The sequence below is a fragment of the Schistocerca serialis genome, unplaced genomic scaffold (assembly GCF_023864345.2).
Source record: "Schistocerca serialis cubense isolate TAMUIC-IGC-003099 unplaced genomic scaffold, iqSchSeri2.2 HiC_scaffold_867, whole genome shotgun sequence".
Taxonomy (NCBI): domain Eukaryota; kingdom Metazoa; phylum Arthropoda; class Insecta; order Orthoptera; family Acrididae; genus Schistocerca; species Schistocerca serialis.
In genome coordinates, this window is record NW_026048482.1 from 2014273 (window position 1) to 2021760 (window position 7488).

Here is a 7488-nt window from a genome sequence, read left to right on the forward strand (position 1 = left end):
AGTACAAGAAGACTGACTCTTCTTACTGTCTATGTTTTGAACCATTTCTGTGACACTGCTTATAGATTCCGTTGCTTCCCTTCAGGTTTACAGTATCCCTCTGACCTTCGTTTTGAAGATGAAACACAGAAATTGCATCGGAATTACGTACAAAAGGCACAATGCCGACTTAAGTACAAGAAGACTGACTCTTCTTACTGTCTATGTTTGAACAATTCCTGTGACACTAGTTATAGATTCCGATGCTTCACTTCAGGTTTACTGTATCCCTCTGACCTTCCTATTGAAGATGAAACACAGCAATTGCATCGGAATTAAACACAAGAAGCACAATGCCGACTTATGTACAAGAAGACTGACCCTTTCTGTTGTCTATGATTTTGAACCATTCCTGTGACACTAGTTAGAGATTCCGATGCTTCACTTCAGGTTTACTGTATCCCTCTGACCTTCTTATTGACGATGAAACACAGAAATTGCATCGGAATTAAATAGAAAAGGCACAATGCCGACTTAAGTACAAGAAGACTGACTCTTCCTACTGTCTAAGATTTGAAAAATTCCTGTTACACTAGTTATAGATTCCGATGCTTCACTTCAGGTTTACTGTATCCCTCTGATCTTCCTATTGAAGATGAAACACAGAAATTGCATCGGAATTAAATACAAAAGGCACAATGCCTACTTAAGTACAAGAAGACTGACTCTTCTTACTGTCTATGTTTGAACAATTCCTGTGACACTAGTTATGGATTCCGATGCTAGACTTCAGGTTTACTGTATCCCTCTGACCCTCCTATTGAAGATGAAACACAGAAATTGCGTCGGAATTAAATACAAAAGGCACAATGCCGACTTAAGTACCAGAAGACTGACTCTTCTTACTGTCTATGTTTTGAACCATTCCTGTGACACTAGTTATAGATTCCGATACTTCACTTCAGGTTTACTGAATCCTTGGACCTTCTTATTGACGAAGAAACACAGAAATTGCATCGGAATTAAATGCAAAAGGCACTATGCCGACTTAAGTACAAGAAGAATGACTCTTCCTACTGTCTATGCTTTGAACCATTCCTGTGCCACTAGTTATAGATTCCGATACTTCACTTCAGGTTTACTGTATCCTTGGACCTTCTTATTGACGATGAAACAAAGAAAATTCATCGGAATTAAATACAAAAGGCACAATGCCGACTTAAGTACAAGAAGAATGACACTTCCTACTGTCTATGTTTAGAACCATTTCTGTGATACTGGTTATAGATTCCGATGCTTCGCTTCAGGTTTTCTGTATCCATCTGACCTTCTTATTGATGATGGAACACAGAAATTGCATCGGAAATAAATACAAAAGGCACAATGCCGACTCAAGTACAAGAAGACTGACACTTCCTACTGTCTATGATTTGAACCATTCCTGTGACACTAGTTATAGATTCCGATGCTTCACTTCAGGTTTACTGTATCCTTGGACCTTCTTATTGACGATGAAACAAAGAAATTTCATCGGAATTAAATACAAAAGGCACAATGCCGACTTAAATACAAGAAGATTGACTCTTCTTACTGTCTATGTTTGAACAATTCCTGTGACACTAGTTATAGATTCCGATGCTTCACTTCAGGTTTACTGTATCCCTCTGGCCTTCCTATTGCAGATGAAACACAGAAATAGCATCGGAATTAAATACAAAATTCACAATGCCGACTTAAGCACAAGAAGACTGACTCTTCTTACTGTCTATGTTTTGAACCATTCCTGTGACACTAGTTATAGATTCCGATGCTACAATTCGGGTTTACTGTATCTCTTGGACCTTCTAATTGACGATGAAACACAGAAATTGCATCGGAATTAAATACAAAAGGCACAATGCCGACTTAAATACAAGAAGATTGACTTTTCTTACTGTCTATGATTTGAACCATTCCTGTGACACTAGTTATACATTCCGTTGCTTCACTTCAGGTTTACTGTATCCCTTGGACCTTCTTATAGGCGATGAAACACAGAAATTGCATCGGAATTAAATACAAAAGGCACAATGCAAACTTAAGTAAAAGAAGACTGAATCTTCTTACTGACTATGTTTTGAACCATTTCTGTGACACTAGTTATAGATTCCGATGCATCACTTCAGGTTTACAGTATCCCTCTGACCTTCGTTTTGAAGATGGAACACAGATATTGCATCGGAATTACGTACAAAAGGCACAATGCCGACTTAAGTACAAGAAGACTGACTCTTCTTACTGTCTATGTTTGAACAATTCCTGTGACACTAGTTATAGATTCCGATGCTTCACTTCAGGTTTACTGTATCCCTCTGACCTTCCTATTGAAGATGAAACACAGAAATTGCATCGGAATTAAACACAAGGGACACAATCTCGACTTATGTACAAGAAGACTGACCCTTTCTGTTGTCTATGATTTTGAACCATTCCTGTGACACTAGTTCGTGATTCCGATGCTTCACTTCAGGTTTACTGTATCCCTCTGACCTTCTTATTGACGATGAAACAACACAGAAATTGCATCGGAATTAAATAGAAAAGGCACAATGCCGACTTAAGTACAAGAAGAATGACTCTTCCTACTGTCTATGTTTTGAACCATTCCTGTGACACTAATTATAGATTCCGATGCTTCACTTCAGGTTTACTGTATCCCTCTGACCTTCCAATTGAAGATGAAACACAGATATTGCATCGGAATTAAATAGAAAAGGTACAATGCCGACTTAAGTACAAGAATACTGACTCTTCTTACTGGCTTTGTTTTGAACCATTCCTGTGACACTAGTTATAGATTCCGATGCTTCACTTCAGGATTACTGTATCCCTTGGACCTTCTTATTGACGATGAAACAAAGAAATTTCATCGGAATTAAATACAAAGGGCACAATGCGGACTTAAGTACAAGAAGACTGACTCTTCTTACTGTCTATGTTTGAACAATTCTTGTTACACTAGTTATAGAATCCGATGCTTCACTTCAGGTTTACAGTATCCCTTGGACCTTCTTTTTGACGATGAAACACAGAAATTGCATCCGAATTAAATACAAAAGGCACAATGCCGACTTAAGTACAAGAAGAATGACTCTTCCTACTGTCTATGTTTAGAACCATTCCTGTGACACTGGTTATAGATTCCGATGCTTCACTTCAGGTTTACTGTATCCCTCTGACCTTCTTATTGACGATGTAACACAGAAATTGCATCGGAATTAAATTCAAAAGGCACAATGCCGACTTAAGTACAAGAAGAATAACTCTACCTACTGTCTATTTTTTGAACCATTCCTGTGACACTGGTTATAGATTCCGATGCTTCACTTCAGGTTTACTGAATCCCTCTGTCCTTCTTATTGATGATGAAACACAGAAATTGCATCGGAAATGAATACAAAAGGCACAATGCCGACTCAAGTACAAGAAGACTGACTCTTCCAACTGTCTATGATTTGAACAATTCCTGTGACACTAGTTATAGATTCCGATGCTTCACTTCAGGTTTACTGTATCCCTCTGGCCTTCCTATTCCAGATGAAACACAGAAATAGCATCGGAATTAAATACAAAAGGCACAATGCCGACTTAAGCACAAGACGACTGACTCTTCTTACTGTCTATGTTTTGAACCATTCCTGTGACACTAGTTATAGATTCCAATGCTACAATTCGGGTTTACTGTATCTCTTGGACCTTCTTATTGACGATGAAACACAGAAATCGCATCGGAATTAAATACAAAAGGCACAATGCCGACTTAAGTACAAGAAGAATGTCTCTTCCTACTGTCTATGATTTGAACCATTCCTGGGACACTAGTTATAGATTCTGATGCTTCACTTCAGGTTTACTGTATCCCTTGGACCTTCTTATTGACGAAGAAACACAGAAATTGCATCGGAATTAAATGCAAAAGGCACAATGCCGACTTAAGTACAAGAAGAATGACTCTTCCTACTGTCTATGCTTTGAACCATTCCTGTGACACTAGTTATAGATTCCGATACTTCACTTCAGGTTTACTGTATCCTTGGACCTTCTTATTGACGATGAAACAAAGAAATTTCATCGGAATTAAATACAAAAGGCACAATGCCGACTTAAGTACAAGAAGAATGACACTTCCTACTGTCTATGTTTAGAACCATTTCTGTGATACTGGTTATAGATTCCGATGCTTCACTTTAGGTTTTCTGTATCCATCTGACCTTCTTATTGATGATGGAACACAGAAATTGCATCGGAAATAAATACAAAAGGCACAATGCCGACTCAAGTACAAGAAGACTGACACTTCCTACTGTCTATGATTTGAACCATTCCTGTGACACTAGTTATAGATTCCGATGCTTCACTTCAGGTTTACTGTATCCTTGGACCTTCTTATTGACGATGAAACAAAGAAATTTCATCGGAATTAAATACAAAAGGCACAATGCCGACTTAAATACAAGAAGATTGACTCTTCTTACTGTCTATGTTTGAACAATTCCTGTGACACTAGTTATAGATTCCGATGCTTCACTTCAGGTTTACTGTATCCCTCTGGCCTTCCTGTTGCAGATGAAACACAGAAATAGCATCGGAATTAAATACAAAATTCACAATGCCGACTTAAGCACAAGAAGACTGACTCTTCTTACTGTCTATGTTTTGAACCATTCCTGTGACACTAGTTATAGATTCCGATGCTTCACTTCAGGTTTACTGTATCCCTCGGACCTTCTTATTGACGATGAAACACAGAAATTGCATCGGAATTAAATACAAAAGGCACAATGCCGACTTAAATACAAGAAGATTGACTTTTCTTACTGTCTATGATTTGAACCATTCCTGTGACACTAGTTATACGTTCCGTTGGTTCACTTCAGGTTTACTGTATCCCTTGGACCTTCTTATTGGCGATGAAACACAGAAATTGCATCGGAATTAAATACAAAAGGCACAATGCAAACTTAAGTAAAAGAAGACTGAATCTTCTTACTGTCTATGTTTTGAACCATTTCTGTGACACTAGTTATAGATTCCGATGCATCACTTCAGGTTTACAGTATCCCTCTGACCTTCGTTTTGAAGATGGAACACAGAAATTGCATCGGAATTACGTACAAAAGTCACAATGCCGACTTAAGTACAAGAAGACTGACTCTTCTTACTGTCTATGTTTGAACAATTCCTGTGACACTAGTTATAGATTCCGATGCTTCACTTCAGGTTTACTGTATCCCTCTGACCTTCCTATTGAAGATGAAACACAGAAATTGCATCGGAATGAAACACAAGGGGCACAATGCCGACTTATGTACAAGAAGACTGACCCTTTCTGTTGTCTATGATTTTGAACCATTCCTGTGACACTAGTTAGTGATTCCGAAGCTTCACTTCAGGTTTACTGTATCCCTCTGACCTTCTTATTGACGATGAAACACAGAAATTGCATCGGAATTAAATAGAAAAGGCACAATGCCGACTTAAGTACAAGAAGACTGACTCTTCCTACTGTCTATGTTTTGAACCATTCCTGTGACACTAATTATAGATTCCGATGCTTCACTTCAGGTTTACCGTATCCCTCTGACCTTCCAATTGAAGATGAAACACAGATATTGCATCGGAATTAAATAGAAAAGGTACAATGCCGACTTAAGTACAAGAATACTGACTCTTCTTACTGGCTTTGTTTTGAACCATTCCTGTGACACTAGTTATAGATTCCGATGCTTCACTTCAGGATTACTGTATCCCTTGGACCTTCTTATTGACGATGAAACAAAGAAATTTCATCGGAATTAAATACAAAGGGCACAATGCGGACTTAAGTACAAGAAGACTGACTCTTCTTACTGTCTATGTTTGAACAATTCTTGTTACACTAGTTATAGAATCCGATGCTTCACTTCAGGTTTACAGTATCCCTTGGACCTTCTTTGTGACGATGAAACACAGAAATTGCATCCGAATTAAATACAAAAGGCACAATGCCGACTTAAGTACAAGAAGAATGACTCTTCCTACTGTCTATGTTTAGAACCACTCCTGTGACACTGGTTATAGATTCCGATGCTTCACTTCAGGTTTACTGTATCCCTCTGACCTTCTTATTGACGATGTAACACAGAAATTGCATCGGAATTAAATTCAAAAGGCACAATGCCGACTTAAGTACAAGAAGAATAACTCTACCTACTGTCTATTTTTTGAACCATTCCTGTGACACTGGTTATAGATTCCGATGCTTCACTTCAGGTTTACTGAATCCCTCTGTCCTTCTTATTGATGATGAAACACAGAAATTGCATCGGAAATGAATACAAAAGGCACAATGCCGACTCAAGTACAAGAAGACTGACTCTTCCTACTGTCTATGATTTGAACAATTCCTGTGACACTAGTTATAGATTCCGATGCTTCACTTCAGGTTTACTGTATCCCTCTGATCTTCCTATTGAAGATGAAACACAGAAATTGCATCGGAATTAAATACAAAAGGCACAATGCCGACTTAAGTACAAGAAGACTGACTCTTCTTACTGTCTATGTTTGAACAATTCCTGTGACACTAGTTATAGATTCCGATGCTACACTTCAGGTTTACTGTATCCCTCTGACCCTCCTATTGAAGATGAAACACAGAAATTGCATCGGAATTAAATACAAAAGGCACAATGCCGACTTAAGTACAAGAAGACTGACTCTTCTTATGGTCTATGTTTGAACAATTCCTGTGACACTAGTTATAGATTCCGATGCTTCACTTCAGGTTTACTGTATCCCTCTGACCCTCCTATTGAAGATGAAACACAGAAATTGCGTCGGAATTAAATACAAAAGGCACAATGCCGACTTAAGTACAAGAAGACTGACTCTTCTTACTGTATATGTTTTGAACCATTCCTGTGACACTAGTTATAGATTCCGATACTTCACTTCAGGTTTACTGTATCCTTGGACCTTCTTATTGACGATGAAACAAAGAAATTTCATCGGAATTAAATACAAAAGGCACAATGCCGACTTAAATACAAGAAGATTGACTTTTCTTACTGTCTATGTTTTGAACCATTCCTGTGACACTAGTTATAGATTCCGATGCTTCACTTCAGGTTTACTGTATCCTTGGACCTTCTTATTGACGATGAAACAAAGAAATTTCATCGGAATTAAATACAAATGGCACAATGCCGACTTAAATACAAGATGATTGACTCTTCTTACTGTCTATGTTTGAACAATTCCTGTGACACTAGTTATAGATTACGATGCTTCACTTCAGGTTTACTGTATCCCTCTGGCCTTCCTATTGCAGATGAAACACAGAAATAGCATCGGAATTAAATACAAAAGGCACAATGCCGACTTAAGCACAAGAAGACTGACTCTTCTTACTGTCTATGTTTTGAACCATTCCTGTGACACTAGTTATAGATTCCAATGCTACAATTCGGGTTTACTGTATCTCTTGGA